The following is a 26,715-nucleotide window of genomic DNA, read 5'->3' on the forward strand; positions in this document are numbered from 1 at the left end:
GGACCCTGTCAAGGTTCGGGCTATTTGTGACTGGACGCAGCCTACTTCTCTTAAGAGTCTTCAGAAATTCTTGGGCTTTGCTAATTTTTATCGTCGATTTATAACTGGGTTTTCTGGCGTTGCTAAGCCTTTGACTGATTTGACTAAGAGGGGAGCTGATGTTGCCGATTGGTCCCCTGCTGCTGTGGAGGCCTTTCGGGAGCTTAAGCGCCGCTTTTCGTCTGCCCCTGTGTTGCGCCAGCCTGATGTTTCTCTTCCCTTTCAGGTTGAGGTCGATGCTTCCGAGATCGGAGCAGGGGCGGTTTTGTCACAGAAAAGTTCCGACTGCTCAGTGATGAGACCTTGTGCGTTCTTTTCTCGAAAATTTTCAGCCGCCGAGCGGAACTATGATGTTGGTAATCGGGAGCTTTTGGCCATGAAGTGGGCGTTTGAGGAGTGGCGTCATTGGCTTGAGGGTGCCAGACATCGGGTGGTGGTTTTGACTCATCACAAGAATCTGATTTATCTAGAGTCGGCCAGGCGCCTGAATCCTAGACAGGCACGCTGGTCGTTGTTTTTCTCTCGGTTTAATTTTGTGGTCTCATACCTACCGGGTTCTAAAAATGTGAAGGCAGATGCTCTTTCTAGGAGTTTTGAGCCTGACTCTCCTGGGGATTCTGAACCTGCTGGTATCCTTAAGGATGGGGTGGTTTTGTCTGCTGTCTCCCCAGACCTGCGACGTGCTTTGCAAGAATTTCAGGCGGATAGACCTGATCGTTGTCCGCCTGGTAGACTGTTTGTTCCTGATGATTGGACCAGTAGAGTCATCTCGGAAGTTCATTCTTCTACGCTGGCAGGTCATCCTGGAATTTTTGGTACCAGAGATTTGGTGGCTAGGGCCTTCTGGTGGCCTTCCCTGTCTCGAGATGTGCGTGTTTTTGTGCAGTCTTGTGATGTTTGTGCTCGGGCTAAGCCTTGTTGTTCTAGGGCTAGTGGGTTATTGTTGCCCTTGCCTATCCTGAAGAGGCCTTGGACGCACATCTCTATGGACTTTATTTCTGATCTCCCTGTTTCTCAGAAAATGTCTGTCATCTGGGTGGTGTGTGACCGTTTTTCTAAAATGGTTCATTTGGTACCTTTGCCTAAGTTGCCTTCCTCATCTGAATTGGTCCCTCTATTTTTTCAAAATGTGGTTCGCTTGCATGGTATTCCGGAAAACATCATTTCTGACAGGGGAACACAGTTCGTGTCTAGATTTTGGCGGGCATTCTGTGCCAGGTTGGGCATTGTTTTGTCTTTTTCGTCTGCATTCCATCCTCAGACTAATGGCCAGACGGAGCGAACTAATCAAACTTTGGAGACTTATTTGAGGTGTTTTGTGTCTGCGGATCAGGATGACTGGGTTGCCTTTTTGCCGTTGGCAGAATTTGCTCTTAATAATCGGGCTAGTTCTGCCACTTTGGTTTCCCCTTTCTTTTGCAATTCAGGGTTTCACCCTCGTTTTTCATCTGGTCAGGTGGAATCCTCGGATTGTCCGGGAGTGGATGCTGTGGTGGATCGGTTGCATCGGATTTGGGGACAAGTGGTGGACAATTTGAAGTTGTCCCAGGAGAGGACTCAGCAGTTTGCTAACCGCCGTCGTCGTGTTGGTCCTCGCCTTCGTGTTGGGGACTTGGTGTGGTTGTCTTCCCGTTTTGTCCCTATGAGGGTTTCTTCTCCTAAGTTTAAGCCTCGGTTCATCGGTCCTTATAGGATTTTGGAGATTCTTAACCCTGTGTCCTTTCGTTTGGACCTCCCGGCATCTTTCGCTATCCATAATGTATTCCATCGGTCGTTGTTGCGGAGGTATGAGGTACCGGTGGTTCCTTCTACTGAACCTCCTGCTCCTGTGCTGGTTGAGGGTGAATTGGAGTACGTTGTAGAGAAGATCCTGGACTCCCGTATTTCCAGACGGAGACTTCAATATCTGGTTAAATGGAAAGGAAAGACCCAAAACACCCTAAAGGATTACCAGAAAATATCAGAACAAAGATCTTTATTTTGAATATATAATTCATATACAGGAGTAACAACACATAGTAAAATATCATAAAAACTACATCATATTAAAACCAACCACAGGACCAAAAAAATAGTTGCATAAAATATGCAGGCCACGATATCCTAGTATATATTATCTGCAGTCCCTCACCCACACTGCTCTAAAATCTAAAGACTCAATTGCAAAGAGATAAAGTGCAAAAAAATTTTTTTGTGCTATACCGTGCCAAAAAAATCGCAGAAAATCACAAAAGAGTTCTTTAAAAGTGCAAAATAGTGCTTCTATAGCCACCATGTAGTGTGCTAAATTGCACACAACAATTACTTAAAAGTGCAATAGTGCCCAAAAGGGTATATGTTTATATATATATATATATCGTGCCAAAAGACAGCAGAAAAGTGCACAGTGTCACAACTAAACCACACATATATGTGCAGGCTGGAGGGGACTAACAATAGTTACCAATGTATTACCTCAAATATGGCCGGGTCCTGTGATGGCGCACCCCAACGCGCGTTTCGGACACTTTTCCTTCGTCAGGGGGTCCTAAACTTAGGTCCGAAGTGATCCTATTTATGTGTAATATCCCTAACTATGCCTCCCACCCCTGGCTACGCCGGCGCATGCGCAGTCAGGAGGACCCGGAAGTGCGCGATCCCGCCCCACGTGACCGGACGCACAGGACACAGTCCCGACGTTACCAAGGCCACTGGGACGCAGATCGCGCACCCCGGGCCGCAGACCACGCATGCGCACCACCAGGAGGAGGCATAGAAGGTTGCAGCCGCTGTGAAGAAGACCGGGTGACTAAAAAAAAGACCAAACTCTCATCTATACTAGTGGGTGGAGACTATATGTTCACAAATACCTATAAATTAACAAATCTATGAATCCCTATACTAAATATAAGGTCCTACCAGAGTCATGTCCCTGAATTGTAGCAAGGATTATATTTCTACTTTGCAGGGACACTGCATATCACCCTTCGGTGGTATACATGGTATAAATCTCTCCTATATGGCTTGGATAGACTATTATACTGAGACCTCACAATAATAACATGTTATACATAGACAAACGGTATCTAAAGTTACATATATTTATATGATAATTAATAATCTTCTGGATCTTCATGTTTCTTTACTGTACAGATTCCAACGAGCTCCCAATGGACCCATATCAGAACCAGATGTACCCACACGAGAACAACCTTCTTCACACCGGTCATCAGGTATGTATTAAAACTAAAAGAGTATAATAGAATAAAAATGTTAATTAAAAGAAATAGACAAAATTTAAAAATAAACCATTGACGGTTTACAAAGTATTTTTATAAAAACACAAAAAAGTTTTCTGAAAAACCCCTTTATTTTTCCAAGACCAAGAATTCCCTTTTATAAGAAAATATCAATATAAAAATGAATTTTTCCTTTTCAAAAGAACATCTCTTATAAAAATGGGGCAAAACTCATGTTTTCATTCAAACCCCTTGGTGAGACAGTATTCAAAGCCCATATCCATTTTGTTTCCCTTTTTGCCAGTGGTATGGTAATTGGTCCTCCACGCTCCCCAGACTTGATCATATCAATGCCAAGCACCTTAAATGAAAAGGCTATGGTCAGGAAGATAATTCTTGGGTAACTGCCTCTGATGTTCATGCCTCGGATTTGGTTCGTGCCTTTCATAGGGCTCATCCAGATCGCCCTGGTGGTTCTCGTGAGGGTTCGGTGCCCCCTCCTTAAGGGGGGGGTACTGTTGTGAATCCGCTTTTGGGCTCCCCTGGTGGTTGCTGGTGGTACTGATTACTTGTGTGTGCTTTGCGGTCTCAGTTCACCTGCTCCCATCAGTGTTTGGGAGTTTCCTATTTAGCCTTGCTCTCCAGTCATTTCCTTGCTGGTCATCATTGTAACCAGAGCCTTCGGTTGCATGTTCCTGCTACTAGTCTGCTGATCAGCTAAGTGGACTTTTGTCCTTTTGTTTTTGTATCTTTGTCCAGTTTGCAGTTTTGTTATTCTCTGTAGCTGGAAGCTCTTGTGGGCTGAAATTGCCACTCCTGTGTCATGAGTTGACACAGGAGTCTTAAAGTAATTTCAGGATGGTTTTTTTGAAAGGGTTTTCAGTTGACCGTGAAGTCCTCTTTTGTATCCTTCTGCTATCTAGTAAGTGGACCTCTCTTTGCTAAATCTACTTTCATACTGTGTATGTAGTTTCCTCTGAACTCACCGTTATTATATGTGGGGGGCTTCTATCATCTTTGGGGTATTTCACTAGAGGTAAGCCAGGTCTGTTTCTTCCTCTACCAGGAGTAGTTAGTCCTCCGGCTGGCGCGTGGCATCTAGGGATAATCGTAGGTATGCTCCCTGGCTGCTATTAGTTGTGTGGTAGATTTAGCTCACGGTCAGCTCGAGATTCCATCACCCAGAGCTCGTCCGTTATTTTTGTGTTTTGACGTTCCCCTGCCATTGGGAACCATGACAGATGGCACACCCAGGAGTCAAGACTGGCACACAAGCAGAAAGGGCAATATTAATCTCCCACTGTTTTATTTTTATTTATTTTTTCAGGGAGACTTTAGAAACCAAATAAGATAAAATGATTGTTTCAGGGACAATTTAGAAACCAAATAATAATAATAATAAAAAAAATGCTTTCTATGGCCCACTGAGAGAGATGGCACACACAGGAGTCAGGAGTGGCACACAAGCCCTGAGGCCAATATTTTTCTCCCACTGATTGATGTAGTGATTTTTTTTCAGGTAGATTTTAGAACCCAAATCAAGCAAAAAAATAAATAGGCTTTCTATGGCCCACTGAGTGAGAGATGGCACACACAGGAGTCAGGAGTGGCACACAAGCCCTGAGGCCAATATTTTTCTCCCACTGATTGATGTAGTGATTTTTTTTCAGGTAGATTTTAGAACCCAAATCAAGCAAAAAAATAAATAGGCTTTCTATGGCCCACTGAGTGAGAGATGGCACACACAGGGATGGCACTCTAGCAGAAATGCCAATCTTAATCTCCCACTAAAAAAAAAAAAAACAGGGACTGTCCTACAATTACTATCTCCCTGCAGTAATCTCAGCCAGGTATGGCAGGCAGCAATAAGGAGTGGACTGATGCACAAATTAAATAAAAAGTGTGGACAAACAAAAAAGATAGCTGTGCAGAAAGGAAGGAACAAGAGGATTTGTGCTTTGAAAAAAGCAGTTGGTTTGCACAGTGGCGTACACACAGCAATACAGCTATCAGGGAGCCTTCTAGGGCAGCCCAATGAGCTACAGCACTGAGGAAAAAAAAAAAAATGTAGCTTCCACTGTCCCTGCACACCGAAGGTGGTGTTGGACAGTGGAAATCGCTACAGCACAAGCGGTTTGGTGGTTAATGGACCCTGCCTAACGCTATCCCTGCTTCTGACGAAGCGGCAGCAACCTCTCCCTAAGCTCAGAGCAGCAGCAGTGAGATGGCGGTCGGCGGGAACGCCCCTTTATAGCCCCTGTGACGCCGCAGACAGCAAGCCAATCACTGCAATGCCCTTCTCTAAGATGGTGGGGACCAGGACCTATGTCATCACGCTGCCCACACTCTGCGTTCACCTTCATTGGCTGAGAAATGGCGCTTTTCGCGTCATTGAAACGCGACTTTGGCGCGAAAGTCGCGTACCGCATGGCCGACCCCGCACAGGGGTCTGATCGGGTTTCATGAAACCCGACTTTGCCAAAAGTCGGCGACTTTTGAAAATGAACGACCCGTTTCGCTCAACCCTAGTGATGAGTGAATATACTCGTTACTCAAGATTTCCCGAGCACGCTCGGGTGACCTCCGAGTATTTTTTAGTGCTCGGAGATTTTGTTTTCATCGCCGCAGCTGAATGACTTACATCTATTAGCCAGCATAAGTACATGTGGGAGTTGCCTGGTTGCTAGGGAATTCCCACATGTAATCAAGCTGGCTAAGAGATGTAAATCATTCAGCTGAGGAGAGGAAAACTAAATCTCCGAGCACTAAAAAATACTCGGAGGTCACCCGAGCGTGCTCGGGAAATCTCGTCTCGAGTAACGAGTATATTCGCTCATCACTACTAATTAGCTGTCATTGACTGCACTACAAAACGCATGCAGTCAATGGACAAGAACAGCGTTGTTGCTGGATAATACCGTAAGTAGACTCTTTTATTCATTCCTAACCAACTGGTTTAGAATAGACTAGATTACTTGCACCAGTAGAAATATCACACAATGACTAATACATAATGTGTGTTGCATAATATGGATATGAGATAGGACAGTAATGCAGAAATTTCCCAACAGGCAGTCTGTTTTGGTGGTTTACAGAAGATTGTACGCCATAATAAATTGCTTTGTTTGACTTGTGTATAATTCAGCCCATATTCCTGTTATCCTGAAACATCACAAAGAATGGAAATTATACAAATCTCGTGGGAACATAATTGTATTACACATGCTACGTAGCTAGGAAACAATATTACTATTATAAGTTGTTGCTTTCTTGCGAAATTCTCGGATAATAATAGATCCTTGGATACACAAAACACCCTGACTTCCTCTAGAATAGCTATTGATCTGAACTCCTAATACAGTAATTTAGGGGTTTCGCTTCCTAATAGATGACATTAATGACCAAGGAAGAACAAATTTTATTATGAAATATTTGTGCTTATGTTTTTTTAGCCTTATTTATACTGGAAATCATTTATCGGCCATTGATAGAAGAAAAAGCGCATCCCTCCAACACAAACAGTACACAGGCCAAAAGCCTTTCAAGTACTCAGCATGCTCTCATCAGTCTGCCTTGGGGCCTAATTATTATAGCCTCATAGCCGAGTACTCACAAGGAAAAGTGCCAGCTTAAGAAACGCTTTGCTTTTATAAGGTTGCATATTTTTGAAGATCTGTGCTGTGTTTGGCATTAGATAAAGAGCTATAGAGAGCTTTGATGAATAACTGAAAATGTCATCACATTTCTGCAGTAGATATTACATTAGATTCATATTGTGGAATTTATAACAAAATGGTGATTTACTACAATTGGTCATTTGCTTGATGCTAATATTAGGCTGTGTAAAATGTGAAGAACAAAAGAAGTTTAATTTTCCACCCTAACAGCTATACATTTTTCTTTATGACAGTAACATTCACTGTCAGATTGATTACTGAGGATCATGCTAGAAACAATTTGCAGAAAAACACTAAAGAAAACAGAAGGAGAAACCCTGGAGATTTATCTTTTACTATGGAGACCTAAGGTACGGGATTGTTTAAAGTAGAAAATTTGTGGTGTTAATTGATTGCCACTGACTCCAGCCATGTGTCACTTACTAGGCTGTGTGTTGCTATTTCAATAAAATCAGTGTTTTATCAGAGGAGATTAACACTACATGACTAGATGTCTCGTGCCTCCTAGTCAACTGTTTTCTTTCAATGTGCAGTGTTTCACAAAGCAGCCAATCAGATGTGTGGGCGTGGTTATACACAGCATTCAGAGCACTGCTAGATCGGCATCAGATAAAACTGCAATTGTATAAAAATGACAGTAAGCAGACCAGCAATTGACACATCGCTGAAATCAGAGTCTTGGCCCCTACATCATGCTGCTCTCATATAACTCGGCAAAAAACCTGGTGACAGCTTCCTTTTAATAGTCTGCTTAGACAGGATGGCCACACGTACAATGTGTACAAGACATTCAATAATAGGTCATTCTGTACACATACAGTAGGTCACATCTGTTCTCAGCAGAACAGGACGATGTGCTGCCGTGAACAATGATTTTATTTAAGCAAGCCAAAAGATCATGTTACCTATTTTGTTTGGTTATCCGGTCACCGTCAGACTGTTTACGCTGCACGATTATTGGGGATGCACGTTTCTAAGAACACTCATTCCAGATAATTGTCCAGGATAGGGTTGAGCGAAACGGGTCGTTCATTTTCAAAAGTCGCCGACTTTTGGCAAAGTCGGCGTCTCATGAAACCGAGCCGATCCCAGCGTTGCATCGGCCATGCGGTACGCGACTTTCGCACCAAAGTCGCGTTTCAATGACGCGAAAAGCGCCATTTCTCAGCCAATGAAGGTGAACGCAGAGTGTGGGCAGCGTGATGACATAGGTCCTGGTCCCCACCATCTTAGAGAAGGGCATTGCAGTGATTGGCTTGCTGTTTGCGGCGTCACAGGGGCTATAAAGGGGCGTTCCCGCCGACCGCCATCTCACTGCTGCTGCTCTGAGCTTAGGGAGAGGTTGCTGCCGCTTCATTAGAAGCAGGGAGAGCGTTAGGCAGGGTCCATTAACCACCAAACCGCTTGTGCTGTAGCGATTTCCACTGTCCAACACCACCTTCGGTGTGCAGGGACAGTGGAAGCTACATTTTTTTTTTCTCTCAGCGCTGTAGCTCATTGGGCTGCCCTAGAAGGCTCCCTGATAGCTGTATTGCCGTGTGTACGCCACTGTGCAAACCAACTGCTTTTTTCAAAGCACATATCCTCTTGTTCCTTCCTTTCTGCACAGCTATCTTTTTTGTTTGTCCACACTTTTTATTTAATTTGTGCATCAGTCCACTCCTTATTGCTGCCTGCCATACCTGGCTGAGATTACTGCAGGGAGATAGTAATTGTAGGACAGTTTCTTTTTTTTTTTTTTTGTAGGAGATTAAGATTGGCATTTCTACTAGAGTGCCATCTCTGTGTGTGCCATCTCTCATTCAGTGGGCCATAGAAAGCCTATTAATTTTTTATTATTTGGTTTCTAAAGTCTCCCTGAAAAAGAAAAAAAAAATAAAACAGTGGGAGATTAATATTGCCCTTTCTGGTTGTGTGCCACTCCTGACTCCTGTGTGTGCCATCTCTCAATCAGTGGGCCATAGAAAGCCTATTTATTTTTTCTTATTTTGTTTCTAAAGTCTCCCTGAAAAAGAAAAAAAAAAGAAAACAGTGGGAGATTAATATTGCCCTTTCTGCTTGTGTGCCACTCCTGACTCCTGTGTGTGCCATCTCTCACTCAGTGGGCCATAGAAAGCCTATTTATTTTTTATTATTTGGTTTCTAAAGTCTCCCTGAAAAATAAAAATAAAATAAAACAGTGGGAGATTAATATTGCCCTTTCTGCTTGTGTACCACTCCTGACTCCTGTGTGTGCCATCTCTCACTCAGTGGGCCATAGAAAGCCTATTAATTTTTTTGCTTGATTTGGGTTCTAAAATCTACCTGAAAAAAAATCACTACATCAATCAGTGGGGGATTAATATTGCCCTTTCTGCTTGTGTGCCACTCCTGACTCCTGTGTGTGCCATCTCTCACTCAGTGGGCCATAGAAAGCCTATTTATTTTTTTGCTTGATTTGGGTTCTAAAATCTACCTGAAAAAAAATCACTACATCAATCAGTGGGAGATTAATATTGCCCTTTCTGCTTGTGTGCCACTCCTGACTCCTGTGTGTGCCATCTCTCACTCAGTGGGCCATAGAAAGCCTATTTATTTTTTATTATTTGGTTTCTAAAGTTTCCCTGAAAAAGAAAAAAAAAAGAAAACAGTGGGAGATTAATATTGCCCTTTCTGCTTGTGTGCCACTCCTGACTCCTGTGTGTGCCATCTCTCACTCAATGGGCCATGGAAAGCCTATTTATTTTTTATTATTTGGTTTCTAAAGTCTCCCTGAAAAAGAAAAAAAAATAAAACAGTGGGAGATTAATATTGCCCTTTCTGCTTGTGTGCCACTCCTGACTCCTGTATGTGCCATCTCTCACTCAGTGGGCCATAGAAAGCCTATTTATTTTTTATTATTTGGTTTCTAAAGTCTCCCTGAAAAAGAAAAAAAAAAATAAAACAGTGGGAGATTAATATTGCCCTTTCTGCTTGTGTGCCACTCCTGACTCCTGTGTGTGCCATCTCTCACTCAGTGGGCCATAGAAAGCCTATTTATTTTTTATTATTTTGTTTCTAAAGTCTCCCTGAAAAGGAAAAAAAAAATAAAACAGTGGGAGATTAATATTGCCCTTTCTGCTTGTGTGCCACTCCTGACTCCTGTGTGTGCCATCTCTCACTCAGTGGGCCATAGAAAGCCTATTTATTTTTTTGCTTGATTTGGGTTCTAAAATCTACCTGAAAAAAAATCACTACATCAATCAGTGGGAGATTAATATTGCCCTTTCTGCTTGTGTGCCACTCCTGACTCCTGTGTGTGCCATCTCTCACTCAGTGGGCCATAGAAAGCCTATTTATTTTTTATTATTTGGTTTCTAAAGTCTCCCTGAAAAAGAAAAAAAAAATAAAACAGTGGGAGATTAATATTGCCCTTTCTGCTTGTGTGCCACTCCTGACTCCTGTGTGTGCCATCTCTCACTCAGTGGGCCATAGAAAGCCTATTTATTTTTTATTATTTTGTTTCTAAAGTCTCCCTGAAAAGGAAAAAAAAAATAAAACAGTGGGAGATTAATATTGCCCTTTCTGCTTGTGTGCCACTCCTGACTCCTGTATGTGCCATCTCTCACTCAGTGGGCCATAGAAAGCCTATTTATTTTTTATTATTTGGTTTCTAAAGTCTCCCTGAAAAAGAAAAAAAAAAGAAAACAGTGGGAGATTAATATTGCCCTTTCTGCTTGTGTGCCACTCCTGACTCCTGTGTGTGCCATCTCTCACTCAGTGGGCCATAGAAAGCCTATTTATTTTTTTGCTTGATTTGGGTTCTAAAATCTACCTGAAAAAAAATCACTACATCAATCAGTGGGAGATTAATATTGCCCTTTCTGCTTGTGTGCCACTCCTGACTCCTGTGTGTGCCATCTCTCACTCAGTGGGCCATAGAAAGCCTATTTATTTTTTATTATTTGGTTTCTAAAGTCTCCCTGAAAAAGAAAAAAAAAAGAAAACAGTGGGAGATTAATATTGCCCTTTCTGCTTGTGTGCCACTCCTGACTCCTGTGTGTGCCATCTCTCACTCAGTGGGCCATAGAAAGCCTATTTATTTTTTATTATTTGGTTTCTAAAGTCTCCCTGAAAAAGAAAAAAAAAATAAAACAGTGGGAGATTAATATTGCCCTTTCTGCTTGTGTGCCACTCCTGACTCCTGTGTGTGCCATCTCTCACTCAGTGGGCCATAGAAAGCCTATTTATTTTTTATTATTTGGTTTCTAAAGTCTCCCTGAAAAAGAGAAAAAAAATAAAACAGTGGAAGATTAATATTGCCCTTTCTGCTTGTGTGCCACTCCTGACTCCTGTGTGTGCCATCTCTCACTCAGTGGGCCATAGAAAGCCTATTTATTTTTTATTATTTGGTTTCTAAAGTCTCCCTGAAAAAGAAAAAAAAAATAAAACAGTGGGAGATTAATATTGCCCTTTCTGCTTGTGTGCCACTCCTGACTCCTGTGTGTGCCATCTCTCACTCAGTGGGCCATAGAAAGCCTATTTATTTTTTATTATTTGGTTTCTAAAGTCTCCCTGAAAAGGAAAAAAAAAATAAAACAGTGGGAGATTAATATTGCCCTTTCTGCTTGTGTGCCACTCCTGACTCCTGTGTGTGCCATCTCTCACTCAGTGGGCCATAGAAAGCCTATTTATTTTTTATTATTTGGTTTCTAAAGTCTCCCTGAAAAAGAAAAAAAAAGAAAACAGTGGGAGATTAATATTGCCCTTTCTGCTTGTGTGCCACTCCTGACTCCTGTGTGTGCCATCTCTCAATCAGTGGGCCATAGAAAGCCTATTTATTTTTTATTATTTTGTTTCTAAAGTCTCCCTGAAACAGAAAAAAAAATAAAACAGTGGGAGATTAATATTGCCCTTTCTGCTTGTGTGCCACTCCTGACTCCTGTGTGTGCCATCTCTCACTCAGTGGGCCATAGAAAGCCTATTTATTTTTTATTATTTGGTTTCTAAAGTCTCCCTGAAAAAGAAAAAAAAAATAAAACAGTGGGAGATTAATATTGCCCTTTCTGCTTGTGTGCCACTCCTGACTCCTGTGTGTGCCATCTCTCACTCAGTGGGCCATAGAAAGCCTATTTATTTTTTATTATTTTGTTTCTAAAGTCTCCCTGAAACAGAAAAAAAAAATAAAACAGTGGGAGATTAATATTGCCCTTTCTGCTTGTGTGCCACTCCTGACTCCTGTGTGTGCCATCTCTCACTCAGTGGGCCATAGAAAGCCTATTTATTTTTTATTATTTGGTTTCTAAAGTCTCCCTGAAAAAGAAAAAAAAAAGAAAACAGTGGGAGACTAATATTGCCCTTTCTGCTTGTGTGCCACTCCTGACTCCTGTGTGTGCCATCTCTCACTCAGTGGGCCATAGAAAGCCTATTAATTTTTTTGCTTGATTTGGGTTCTAAAATCTACCTGAAAAAAAATCACTACATCAATCAGTGGGGGATTAATATTGCCCTTTCTGCTTGTGTGCCACTCCTGACTCCTGTGTGTGCCATCTCTCACTCAGTGGGCCATAGAAAGCCTATTTATTTTTTATTATTTGGTTTCTAAAGTCTCCCTGAAAAAGAAAAAAAAAATAAAACAGTGGGAGATTAATATTGCCCTTTCTGCTTGTGTGCCACTCCTGACTCCTGTGTGTGCCATCTCTCACTCAGTGGGCCATAGAAAGCCTATTTATTTTTTATTATTTTGTTTCTAAAGTCTCCCTGAAACAGAAAAAAAAAATAAAACAGTGGGAGATTAATATTGCCCTTTCTGCTTGTGTGCCACTCCTGACTCCTGTGTGTGCCATCTCTCACTCAGTGGGCCATAGAAAGCCTATTTATTTTTTATTATTTGGTTTCTAAAGTCTCCCTGAAAAAGAAAAAAAAAAGAAAACAGTGGGAGACTAATATTGCCCTTTCTGCTTGTGTGCCACTCCTGACTCCTGTGTGTGCCATCTCTCACTCAGTGGGCCATAGAAAGCCTATTAATTTTTTTGCTTGATTTGGGTTCTAAAATCTACCTGAAAAAAAATCACTACATCAATCAGTGGGGGATTAATATTGCCCTTTCTGCTTGTGTGCCACTCCTGACTCCTGTGTGTGCCATCTCTCACTCAGTGGGCCATAGAAAGCCTATTTATTTTTTATTATTTTGTTTCTAAAGTCTCCCTGAAACAGAAAAAAAAAATAAAACAGTGGGAGATTAATATTGCCCTTTCTGCTTGTGTGCCACTCCTGACTCCTGTGTGTGCCATCTCTCACTCAGTGGGCCATAGAAAGCCTATTTATTTTTTATTATTTTGTTTCTAAAGTCTCCCTGAAACGGAAAAAAAAAATAAAACAGTGGGAGATTAATATTGCCCTTTCTGCTTGTGTGCCACTCCTGACTTCTGTGTGTGCCATCTCTCACTCAGTGGGCCATAGAAAGCCTATTTATTTTTTATTATTTGGTTTCTAAAGTCTCCCTGAAAAAGAAAAAAAAAAGAAAACAGTGGGAGACTAATATTGCCCTTTCTGCTTGTGTGCCACTCCTGACTCCTGTGTGTGCCATCTCTCACTCAGTGGGCCATAGAAAGCCTATTAATTTTTTTGCTTGATTTGGGTTCTAAAATCTACCTGAAAAAAAATCACTACATCAATCAGTGGGGGATTAATATTGCCCTTTCTGCTTGTGTGCCACTCCTGACTCCTGTGTGTGCCATCTCTCACTCAGTGGGCCATAGAAAGCCTATTTATTTTTTTGCTTGATTTGGGTTCTAAAATCTACCTGAAAAAAAATCACTACATCAATCAGTGGGAGATTAATATTGCCCTTTCTGCTTGTGTGCCACTCCTGACTCCTGTGTGTGCCATCTCTCACTCAGTGGGCCATAGAAAGCCTATTTATTTTTTATTATTTGGTTTCTAAAGTCTCCCTGAAAAAGAAACAAAAAATAAAACAGTGGGAGATTAATATTGCCCTTTCTGCTTGTGTGCCACTCCTGACTCCTGTGTGTGCCATCTCTCACTCAGTGGGCCATAGAAAGCCTATTTATTTTTTATTATTTGGTTTCTAAAGTCTCCCTGAAAAAGAAAAAAAAAAGAAAACAGTGGGAGATTAATATTGCCCTTTCTGCTTGTGTGCCACTCCTGACTCCTGTGTGTGCCATCTCTCACTCAGTGGGCCATAGAAAGCCTATTTATTTTTTATTATTTGGTTTCTAAAGTCTCCCTGAAAAAGAAAAAAAAAATAAAACAGTGGGAGATTAATATTGCCCTTTCTGCTTGTGTGCCACTCCTGACTCCTGTGTGTGCCATCTCTCACTCAGTGGGCCATAGAAAGCCTATTTATTTTTTATTATTTGGTTTCTAAAGTCTCCCTGAAAAAGAAAAAAAAATAAAACAGTGGGAGATTAATATTGCCCTTTCTGCTTGTGTGCCACTCCTGACTCCTGTGTGTGCCATCTCTCACTCAGTGGGCCATAGAAAGCCTATTTATTTTTTTGCTTGATTTGGGTTCTAAAATCTACCTGAAAAAAAATCACTACATCAATCAGTGGGAGATTAATATTGCCCTTTCTGCTTGTGTGCCACTCCTGACTCCTGTGTGTGCCATCTCTCACTCAGTAGGCCATAGAAAGCCTATTTATTTTTTATTATTTGGTTTCTAAAGTCTCCCTGAAAAAGAAAAAAAAAAATAAAACAGTGGGAGATTAATATTGCCCTTTCTGCTTGTGTGCCACTCCTGACTCCTGTGTGTGCCATCTCTCACTCAGTGGGCCATAGAAAGCCTATTTATTTTTTATTATTTGGTTTCTAAAGTCTCCCTGAAAAAGAAAAAAAAAATAAAACAGTGGGAGATTAATATTGCCCTTTCTGCTTGTGTGCCACTCCTGACTCCTGTGTGTGTGCCATCTCTCACTCAGTGGGCCATAGAAAGCCTATTTATTTTTTATTATTTGGTTTCTAAAGTCTCCCTGAAAAAGAAAAAAAAATAAAACAGTGGGAGATTAATATTGCCCTTTCTGCTTGTGTGCCACTCCTGACTCCTGTGTGTGTGCCATCTCTCACTCAGTGGGCCATAGAAAGCCTATTTATTTTTTATTATTTGGTTTCTAAAGTCTCCCTGAAAAAGAAAAAAAAATAAAACAGTGGGAGATTAATATTGCCCTTTCTGCTTGTGTGCCACTCCTGACTCCTGTGTGTGCCATCTCTCACTCAGTGGGCCATAGAAAGCCTATTTATTTTTTATTATTTGGTTTCTAAAGTCTCCCTGAAAAAGAAAAAATACATAAAACAGTGGGAGATTAATATTGCCCTTTCTGCTTGTGTGCCACTCCTGACTCCTGTGTGTGCCATCTCTCACTCAGTGGGCCATAGAAAGCCTATTAATTTTTTTGCTTGATTTGGGTTCTAAAATCTACCTGAAAAAAAATCATTACATCAATCAGTGGGAGATTAATATTGCCCTTTCTGCTTGTGTGCCACTCCTGACTCCTGTGTGTGCCATCTCTCACTCAGTGGGCCATAGAAAGCCTATTTATTTTTTATTATTTTGTTTCTAAAGTCTCCCTGAAAAAGAAAAAAAAAATAAAACAGTGGGAGATTAATATTGCCATTTCTGCTTGTGTGCCACTCCTGACTCCTGTGTGTGCCATCTCTCACTCAGTGGGCCATAGAAAGCCTATTTATTTTTTATTATTTTGTTTCTAAAGTCTCCCTGAAAAAGAAAAAAAAAATAAAACAGTGGGAGATTAATATTGCCCTTTCTGCTTGTGTGCCACTCCTGACTCCTGTGTGTGCCATCTCTCACTCAGTGGGCCATAGAAAGCCTATTTATTTTTTATTATTTGGTTTCTAAAGTCTCCCTGAAAAAGAAAAAAAAAAGAAAACAGTGGGAGATTAATATTGCCCTTTCTGCTTGTGTGCCACTCCTGACTCCTGTGTGTGCCATCTCTCACTCAGTGGGCCATAGAAAGCCTATTAATTTTTTTGCTTGATTTGGGTTCTAAAATCTACCTGAAAAAAAATCACTACATCAATCAGTGGGGGATTAATATTGCCCTTTCTGCTTGTGTGCCACTCCTGACTCCTGTGTGTGCCATCTCTCACTCAGTGGGCCATAGAAAGCCTATTTATTTTTTTGCTTGATTTGGGTTCTAAAATCTACCTGAAAAAAAATCACTACATCAATCAGTGGGGGATTAATATTGCCCTTTCTGCTTGTGTGCCACTCCTGACTCCTGTGTGTGCCATCTCTCACTCAGTGGGCCATAGAAAGCCTATTTATTTTTTATTATTTGGTTTCTAAAGTCTCCCTGAAAAAGAAAAAATAAATAAAACAGTGGGAGATTAATATTGCCCTTTCTGCTTGTGTGCCACTCCTGACTCCTGTGTGTGCCATCTCTCACTCAGTGGGCCATAGAAAGCCTATTAATTTTTTTGCTTGATTTGGGTTCTAAAATCTACCTGAAAAAAAATCACTACATCAATCAGTGGGAGAAAAATATTGGCCTCAGGGCTTGTGTGCCACTCCTGACTCCTGTGTGTGCCATCTCTCACTCAGTGGGCCATAGAAAGCCTATTTATTTTTTATTATTTTGTTTCTAAAGTCTCCCTGAAAAAGAAAAAAAAAATAAAACAGTGGGAGATTAATATTGACATTTGTGCTTGAGTGACAGTCCTGCGTGTGTGGCATCTCTGTGATTTGGTGCCACAGAAAACAGAGTGTGTAACATTGTGCCTGATTTTCCTTGTCGTCTCACCAACCTGTTAAGGGATATTGAAATCATACTGAAGTTATAGCTCACCGTGTAAGTTGTTTGACAGCAACAAATAAAGTTACTTTGGTTAAGATTTTAAAACAATGAGGAAGTCTGGTGCAAGAGGTCGTCGTGGGCGTTCATTGTCAGCTGGTAATGATGGTAGTGGTAGTGGAGCATCAGGTGGTCATGGGGATAAAAATATTCCACCTAAGTCTGGAGCTGTGGAGCCAGTTTCGTCGTCTGGCTACACAAGGCCTCGAACGCTCTCTTTTCTGGGAGTACGAAAACCGCTTTTAAAGGCGGAGCAGCAACAGCAAGTTTTGGCTTACATTGCAGACTCAGCCTCTAGCTCTTTTGCCTCCTCTTCTGAAACTGGTAAATGTAAAAGCAGCGCGTCGCTTGTGGATGTTCACGGTCAGGGACAAGTCGCTTCCTTGTCCTCTTCAGCAAAAACTACAACAAGAGAGAAGGATGCAGCAGGCGACACAACGGGTTACTCCATGGAGCTCTTTACACATACCGTCCCTGGCTTAGAAAGTGAAACACTTAACAGGCCATGCCCATTACAAGTAGATTCTGACATGGAGTGCACTGATGCACAGTCACAGCCAGAGTACTATGCTGCTGTTTTGACTCAGACCACCACATTGCCCTCTCAGGGTACTGATCCACAATCAGACCCTGATGAGACTATGTTGCCCCGCCACGAACGCTATACCACCGACCGACACAGTGACACAGACGAAGTTGCACACGAGCTCGAAGAGGAGGTAATAGATGACCCTGTTGTTGACCCCGATTGGCAGCCATTGGGGGAACAGGGTGCAGGCGGCAGTAGTTCAGAAGCGGAGGTGGAGGAGGGGCCGCAGCAGGCATCAACATCGCAACAGGTTCCATCTGCCGGGCCCGTATCTGGCCCAAAACGCGTGTCAAAGCCAAAACCTGTTGGAGAACAGCGTGGCCATCCGGTTAAAGCTCAGTCTGCAATCCCTGAAAAGGGATCCGATGCTAGGAAGAGTGCAGTCTGGCATGTTTTTAAACAACATCCAATTGATCAGCGCAAAGTCATCTGTCAAAAATGTTCAACTAGCTTAAGCAGAGGTCAGAATCTGAAAAGTCTAAATACTAGTTGCATGCATAGACACTTAACCATGCATTTTCAAGCCTGGACTAACTACCAAACGTCCCTTAAGGTTGTAGCACCCTCGGCCAATGAAGCTAGTCAGCAACGCAACATCCCTTCCGTCACTGTAAGGCCACCATTTTCCGCACCACCGGCAGTATCTGTGCAGGTTTCTTTGCCAGCCAAAAGCAGTCAGGGTCAGGGAATCACCAGTTTTGTAGGAGGAAATATTGCATCTAGGGCACCGGCGGAAACAATACCGTCTCCAACCGTCTCTCAGTCTGCCATGTACACCGACACACCAGAAAGTTCCACGATCTCCAGCTCTCCAGTCCAGCTCACCCTACATGAGACTCTGGTTAGAAAAAGGAAGTACTTATCCTCGCATCCGCGTACACAGGGTTTTAACGCCCACATAGCTAGACTAATCTCGTTAGAGATGATGCCCTACCGGTTAGTTGAAAGCGAAGCTTTCAAAGCCCTGATGGAGTACGTTGAACCACAATACGAGCTACCCAGTCGACACTTTTTTTCCAGAAAAGCCATCCCAGCCCTGCACCAGCATGTTAAACAGCGCATCGTCCATGCACTCAGGCAATCTGTGAGTACAAAGGTGCACCTGACTACAGATGCATGGACCAGTAGGCATGGCCAGGGACGTTATGTGTCCATCACGGCACACTGGGTGAATGTGGTGGATGCAGGGTCCACAGGGGACATCAATTTCGGGACAGTTGTGCCTAGCCCACGGTCTAGGAAACAGTTGGCTGTAGGCGTTCGCACCCCCTCCTCCTCCTCCTCCTCCTGCAGAAGCTACAGCTCTTCCACAGACCGCAGTCGGCCAACCACTCCATCGGCAGATGACACTGTTGCACACCAGTTGTCCCATTATGGGCCAGCTACTGGCAAGCGTCAGCAGGCTGTATTGGCTATGAAGTGTTTGGGCGACAACAGACACACCGCGGAAGTTCTGTCCGAGTTCTTGCAACAAGAAACGCAGTCGTGGCTGGGCACAGTAGATCTTGAGGCAGGCAAGGTAGTGAGTGATAACGGAAGGAATTTCATGGCTGCCATCTCCCTTTCCCAACTGAAACACATTCCTTGCCTGGCTCACACCTTAAACCTGGTGGTGCAGTGCTTATTGAAAACTTATCCTGGGTTCTCCGACCTGCTCCTCAAAGTGCGTGGACTTTGCTCACATATCCGACGTTCGCCTGTACACTCCAGCCGTATGCAGACCTATCAGCGGTCTTTGAACCTTCCCCAGCATCGCCTAATCATAGACGTTGCAACAAGGTGGAACTCAACACTGCACATGCTTCAGAGACTGTGCCAACAGAGGCGGGCTGTTATGTTTTTGTGGGAGGATACACATACACGGGCAGGCAGTAGGATGGCAGACATGGAGTTGTCAGGTGTGCAGTGGTCGAAGATACAAGACGTGTCAAGTCCTTCAGTGTTTTGAGGAATGCACACGGCTGGTTAGTGCAGACAACGCCATAATAAGCATGAGCATCCCCCTAATGCGTCTGCTGATGCAAAGTTTGATGCACATAAAGGATCAGGCGTCTGCACCAGAGGAAGAGGAAAGCCTTGATGACAGTCAGCCATTGTCTGGTCAGGGCAGTGTACAGGACGAGGTAGCGGGCGAAGAGGAGGTGGAGGACGAGGAGGATGATGGGGATGAGTATATTTTTAATGCGGAAGCTTTCCCGGGGGCACTGGAAATTGGTTGCGTGGCAAGGCCGGGTTCTGGTTTTTTGAGGGACACAAGTGACGTAGATTTGCCTGAAACTGCCCCTCAACCAATCACAACCGGAGATTTGACAACTGGAACTTTGGCCCACATGGCGGATTATGCCTTACGTATCCTAAAAAGGGACACACGCATTACGAAAATGATGAACGATGACAATTACTGGTTGGCCTGCCTCCTTGATCCACGCTATAAAGGCTAATTGCAAAATATTATGCCACATGAGAACTTGGAACTAATATTAGCAACAAAACAATCAACTCTTGTTGACCGTTTGCTTCAGGCATTCCCAGCACACAGCGCACGTGATCGTTCTCACACGAGCTCCAGGGGGCAGCAGACTAGGAGTGTTAGGGGTGCACACATCAGAAGTGGCGTTGGACAGAGGGGTTTTCTGACCAGGTTGTGGAGTGATTTTGCTATGACCGCAGACAGGACAGGTACTGCTGCATCAATTGAAAGTGACAGGCGACAACATTTGTCCAGTATGGTTACTAACTATTTTTCATCCCTTATCGATGTTATCCCTCAACCGTCATTCCCATTTGATTACTGGGCATCAAAATTAGACACCTGGCCAGAATTGGCAGAATATGCATTGCAGGAGCTTGCTTGCCCGGCAGCAAGTGTCCTATCAGAAAGAGTATTCAGTGCTGCAGGTTCAATATTAACCGAAAAAAGGACTCGTCTGGCTACCCAAAATGTTGAAGATCTAACATTCATTAAAATGAACCACAACTGGATTTCGAAATCTTTTGCCCCACCTTGCCCGGCTGACACCTAGCTTTCCTATGAAAAGCTCTTGCCTGTGGACTACTGTGAATTACTTTTCTAATGTCTAATTTTCTGCAGCTGATTGTCCAGCATACGACATGTTTACACCTCCCTAAATGGCCAAACTCCCCACACGGGGCCGTGGTATCGCGACTTGGCGCAAGCAGCCGTGAGACTGCTGTTTGTCTGAAGAGGTGGGTGTGCTTGCTTTTGGTCGACGGCATTGCTACTGGGTCCCTCATAGTACAATAAAGTGTCTCTGGCGGTGGTGGTGCGCACCCAACGTCAGACACACTGTTGTAACATGAGGGGCCCTGGGCCTGTACCGCCGGCCACAAGAGAGTTCACCCACCCCCAGGTCAAACATTGCTCTACCACTTCCACAGTTATCTCTCACACTTCCACCAATGTTTAGTCTATGCGCTGACATCCTTCCATACCTGCCACTGACAATACCATTGTGTTGACATGTATGATGGTACTTAACATAGTCAGGGGCAGTGTCCTCTATTTACCACAGTAAATACTTTGCGCTAAATTAGTAGGTCTGAAACAACGCAGAGGATCCCACCCCTGAACCTAATGATTGCACCCTTTAGTGTTTTTGTTTTGTTTTAATGCGAGACATTCACATTTAATTGTTGTTTTTGACTACTAACTGGCAGACACTCATTACAATCGGCCTCCGTTGACCAGACCACTGCTGCACGTGTACCCCTGGAAACAATTATAAAGTGCCTACAGCCAGCCCATTTTATTGTTTTAGGCCTTCAAAGCCTGTCTGCGGTCCCTCCTTCCACTAGGCCTCCACTGACCAGACCACTGCTGCCCATGTACCCCTGGAAACAATTATAAAGTGCCTACAGCCAGCCCATTTTATTGTGTTAGGCCTTCGAAGCCTGTCTGCGGTCCCTCCTTCCACTAGGCCTCCACTGACCAGACCACTGCTGCCCGTGTACCCCTGGAAACAATTATAAAGTGCCTACAGCCAGCCCATTTTATTGTGTTAGGCCTTCGAAGCCTGTCTGCGGTCCCTCCTTCCACTAGGCCTCCACTGACCAGACCACTGCTGCCCGTGTACCCCTGGAAACAATTATAAAGTGCCTACAGCCAGCCCATTTTATTGTGTTAGGCCTTCGAAGCCTGTCTGCGGTCCCTCCTTCCACTAGGCCTCCACTGACCAGACCACTGCTGCCCGTGTACCCCTGGAAACAATTATAAAGTGCCTACAGCCAGCCCATTTTATTGTGTTAGGCCTTCGAAGCCTGTCTGCGGTCCCTCCTTCCACTAGGCCTCCACTGACCAGACCACTGCTGCCCGTGTACCCCTGGAACCTAATTTACAGTGCATAGAGCCTATTTTTTTATTTTTTTTAATATTAATAAAGCCATGATGGACTACGCTGTACCACGCTATGAGCTACCCAGTTGACAATTCTTTTGCGAGAAAAGCCATCCCACCCCTCCACCAGCATGTTAAAGACCGCATTGTCCTTGCATTCTGTCAATCTGTGAGTCCAAAGGTACACCTGACAACAGACACATGGACCTGTAGGCATGGCCACGGAAGGTTACGTGTCCTTTGTGGCGCAATGGGTTAATGTATTGGATGCATGGTCCACACAGGGGGCAGCCTGCTAAGTCTGTCTGCAGTCCCTAATTCAAGTTGTCCTCAACTGAATACAGCTGAGCTTCTACCTTCTGGCTCTGATTAACTGCTGTTTTTTAAAAATTGGTGGTTCCGGCCTACTAACGGTGTCTGCCCCTGCCTGGTGTTGTCCTCAACTGAATAAAGCTGAGCTTCTACCTTCTGGCTCTGATTAACTGCTGTTTTTTAAAAAATTGGTGGTTCCGGCCTACTAACGGTGTCTGCCCCTGCCTGGTGTTGTCCTCAACTGAATAAAGCTGAGCTTCTACCTTCTGGCTCTGATTAACTGCTGTTTTTTAAAAAATTGGTGGTTCCGGCCTACTAACGGTGTCTGCCCCTGCCTGGTGTTGTCCTCAACTGAATAAAGCTGAGCTTCTACCTTCTGGCTCTGATTAACTGCTGTTTTTTAAAAAATTGGTGGTTCCGGCCTACTAACGGTGTCTGCCCCTGCCTGGTGTTGTCCTCAACTGAATAAAGCTGAGCTTCTACCTTCTGGCTCTGATTAACTGCTGTTTTTTTAAAAATTGGTGGTTCCGGCCTACTAACGGTGTCTGCCCCTGCCTGGTGTTGTCCTCAACTGAATAAAGCTGAGCTTCTACCTTCTGGCTCTGATTAACTGCTGTTTTTTAAAAAATTGGTGGTTCCGGCCTACTAACGGTGTCTGCCCCTGCCTGGTGTTGTCCTCAACTGAATAAAGCTGAGCTTCTACCTTCTGGCTCTGATTAAGTTTTTTTTTTTTTTTTTAATTGCTGGATGGGGCCTAATACCTCTGTTTGCTGCTCCCTGGTGTTTGTCCTCAACTGAATAAAGCTGAGCTTCTACCTTCTGGCTCTGATTAACTGCTGTTTTTAAAAAATTGGTGGTTCCGGCCTACTAACGGTGTCTGCCCCTGCCTGGTGTTGTCCTCAACTGAATAAAGCTGAGCTTCTACCTTCTGGCTCTGATTAACTGCTGTTTTTTAAAAAATTGGTGGTTCCGGCCTACTAACGGTGTCTGCCCCTGCCTGGTGTTGTCCTCAACTGAATAAAGCTGAGCTTCTACCTTCTGGCTCTGATTAACTGCTGTTTTTTAAAAAATTGGTGGTTCCGGCCTACTAACGGTGTCTGCCCCTGCCTGGTGTTGTCCTCAACTGAATAAAGCTGAGCTTCTACCTTCTGGCTCTGATTAACTGCTGTTTTTTTAAAAATTGGTGGTTCCGGCCTACTAACGGTGTCTGCCCCTGCCTGGTGTTGTCCTCAACTGAATAAAGCTGAGCTTCTACCTTCTGGCTCTGATTAAGTTTTTTTTTTTTTTTTTAAATTGCTGGATGGGGCCTAATACCTCTGTTTGCTGCTCCCTGGTGTTTGTCCTCAACTGAATAAAGCTGAGCTTCTACCTTCTGGTTCTGATTAACTGCTGTTTTTAAAAAAATTGGTGGTTCCGGCCTACTAACGGTGTCTGCCCCTGCCTGGTGTTGTCCTCAACTGAATAAAGCTGAGCTTCTACCTTCTGGCTCTGATTAACTGCTGTTTTTAAAAAATTGGTGGTTCCGGCCTACTAACGGTGTCTGCCCCTGCCTGGTGTTGTCCTCAACTGAATAAAGCTGAGCTTCTACCTTCTGGCTCTCACTAAGTGCTGTTTTAAAACAAAAAAATGGTGTTTAGGGCCTACTAACGGTGTCTGCCCCTCCCTCATGTTGCCCTCAACTGAATAAAGCTGAGCTTCTACCTTCTGGCTCTGATTAACTGCTGTTTTTTAAAAAATTGGTGGTTCCGGCCTACTAACGGTGTCTGCCCCTGCCTGGTGTTGTCCTCAACTGAATAAAGCTGAGCTTCTACCTTCTGGCTCTGATTAACTGCTGTTTTTTAAAAAATTGGTGGTTCCGGCCTACTAACGGTGTCTGCCCCTGCCTGGTGTTGTCCTCAACTGAATAAAGCTGAGCTTCTACCTTCTGGCTCTCACTAAGTGCTGTTTTAAAACTAAAAAATGGTGTTTAGGGCCTACTAACGGTGTCTGCCCCTCCCTCATGTTGCCCTCAACTGAATAAAGCTGAGCTTCTACCTTCTGGCTCTGATTAACTGCTGTTTTTTAAAAAATTGGTGGTTCCGGCCTACTAACGGTGTCTGCCCCTGCCTGGTGTTGTCCTCAACTGAATAAAGCTGAGCTTCTACCTTCTGGCTCTGATTAACTGCTGTTTTTTTAAAAATTGGTGGTTCCGGCCTACTAACGGTGTCTGCCCCTGCCTGGTGTTGTCCTCAACTGAATAAAGCTGAGCTTCTACCTTCTGGCTCTGATTAACTGCTGGTTTTTTAAAAATTGGTGGTTCCGGCCTACTAACGGTGTCTGCCCCTGCCTGGTATTGTCCTCAACTGAATAAAGCTGAGCTTCTACCTTCTGGCTCTGATTAAGTTTTTTTTTTTTGTTTTTTTTTAAATTGCTGGATGGGGCTTAATACCTCTGTTTGCTGCTCCCTGGTGTTTGTCCTCAACTGAATAAAGCTGAGCTTCTACCTTCTGGCTCTGATTAACTGCTGTTTTTAAAAAATTGGTGGTTCCGGCCTACTAACGGTGTCTGCCCCTGCCTGGTGTTGTCCTCAACTGAATAAAGCTGAGCTTCTACCTTCTGGCTCTGATTAACTGCTGTTTTTTTAAAAATTGGTGGTTCCGGCCTACTAACGGTGTCTGCCCCTGCCTGGTGTTGTCCTCAACTGAATAAAGCTGAGCTTCTACCTTCTGGCTCTGATTAACTGCTGTTTTTAAAAAATTGGTGGTTCCGGCCTACTAACGGTGTCTGCCCCTGCCTGGTGTTGTCCTCAACTGAATAAAGCTGAGCTTCTACCTTCTGGCTCTCACTAAGTGCTGTTTTAAAACAAAAAAATGGTGTTTAGGGCCTACTAACGGTGTCTGCTCCTCCCTCATGTTGCCCTCAACTGAATAAAGCTGAGCTTCTACCTTCTGGCTCTGATTAACTGCTGTTTTTTAAAAAATTGGTGGTTCCGGCCTACTAACGGTGTCTGCCCCTGCCTGGTGTTGTCCTCAACTGAATAAAGCTGAGCTTCTACCTTCTGGCTCTGATTAACTGCTGGTTTTTTAAAAATTGGTGGTTCCGGCCTACTAACGGTGTCTGCCCCTGCCTGGTATTGTCCTCAACTGAATAAAGCTGAGCTTCTACCTTCTGGCTCTGATTAAGTTTTTTTTTTTTGTTTTTTTTTAAATTGCTGGATGGGGCCTAATACCTCTGTTTGCTGCTCCCTGGTGTTTGTCCTCAACTGAATAAAGCTGAGCTTCTACCTTCTGGCTCTGATTAACTGCTGTTTTTAAAAAATTGGTGGTTCCGGCCTACTAACGGTGTCTGCCCCTGCCTGGTGTTGTCCTCAACTGAATAAAGCTGAGCTTCTACCTTCTGGCTCTGATTAACTGCTGTTTTTTTAAAAATTGGTGGTTCCGGCCTACTAACGGTGTCTGCCCCTGCCTGGTGTTGTCCTCAACTGAATAAAGCTGAGCTTCTACCTTCTGGCTCTGATTAACTGCTGTTTTTAAAAAATTGGTGGTTCCGGCCTACTAACGGTGTCTGCCCCTGCCTGGTGTTGTCCTCAACTGAATAAAGCTGAGCTTCTACCTTCTGGCTCTCACTAAGTGCTGTTTTAAAACAAAAAAATGGTGTTTAGGGCCTACTAACGGTGTCTGCTCCTCCCTCATGTTGCCCTCAACTGAATAAAGCTGAGCTTCTACCTTCTGGCTCTGATTAACTGCTGTTTTTTAAAAAATTGGTGGTTCCGGCCTACTAACGGTGTCTGCCCCTGCCTGGTGTTGTCCTCAACTGAATAAAGCTGAGCTTCTACCTTCTGGCTCTGATTAACTGCTGTTTTTTAAAAAATTGGTGGTTCCGGCCTACTAACGGTGTCTGCCCCTGCCTGGTGTTGTCCTCAACTGAATAAAGCTGAGCTTCTACCTTCTGGCTCTGATTAACTGCTGTTTTTTTAAAAATTGGTGGTTCCGGCCTACTAGCGGTGTCTGCCCCTGCCTGGTGTTGTCCTCAACTGAATAAAGCTGAGCTTCTACCTTCTGGCTCTGATTAAGTTTTTTTTTTTTTTTTAAATTGCTGGATGGGGCCTAATACCTCTGTTTGCTGCTCCCTGGTGTTTGTCCTCAACTGAATAAAGCTGAGCTTCTACCTTCTGGCTCTTATTAACTGCTGTTTTTAAAAAATTGGTGGTTCCGGCCTACTAACGGTGTCTGCCCCTGCCTGGTGTTGTCCTCAACTGAATAAAGCTGAGCTTCTACCTTCTGGCTCTGATTAACTGCTGTTTTTTTAAAAATTGGTGGTTCCGGCCTACTAACGGTGTCTGCCCCTGCCTGGTGTTGTCCTCAACTGAATAAAGCTGAGCTTCTACCTTCTGGCTCTCACTAAGTGCTGTTTTAAAACAAAAAAATGGTGTTTAGGGCCTACTAACGGTGTCTGCCCCTCCCTCATGTTGCCCTCAACTGAATAAAGCTGAGCTTCTACCTTCTGGCTCTGATTAACTGCTGTTTTTTAAAAAATTGGTGGTTCCGGCCTACTAACGGTGTCTGCCCCTGCCTGGTGTTGTCCTCAACTGAATAAAGCTGAGCTTCTACCTTCTGGCTCTGATTAACTGCTGTTTTTTTAAAAATTGGTGGTTCCGGCCTACTAACGGTGTCTGCCCCTGCCTGGTGTTGTCCTCAACTGAATAAAGCTGAGCTTCTACCTTCTGGCTCTGATTAACTACTGTTTTTAAAAAATT

The sequence above is a fragment of the Ranitomeya variabilis genome, chromosome 5 (assembly GCF_051348905.1).
Source record: "Ranitomeya variabilis isolate aRanVar5 chromosome 5, aRanVar5.hap1, whole genome shotgun sequence".
In the NCBI taxonomy this organism is placed as follows: Eukaryota; Metazoa; Chordata; class Amphibia; order Anura; family Dendrobatidae; genus Ranitomeya; species Ranitomeya variabilis.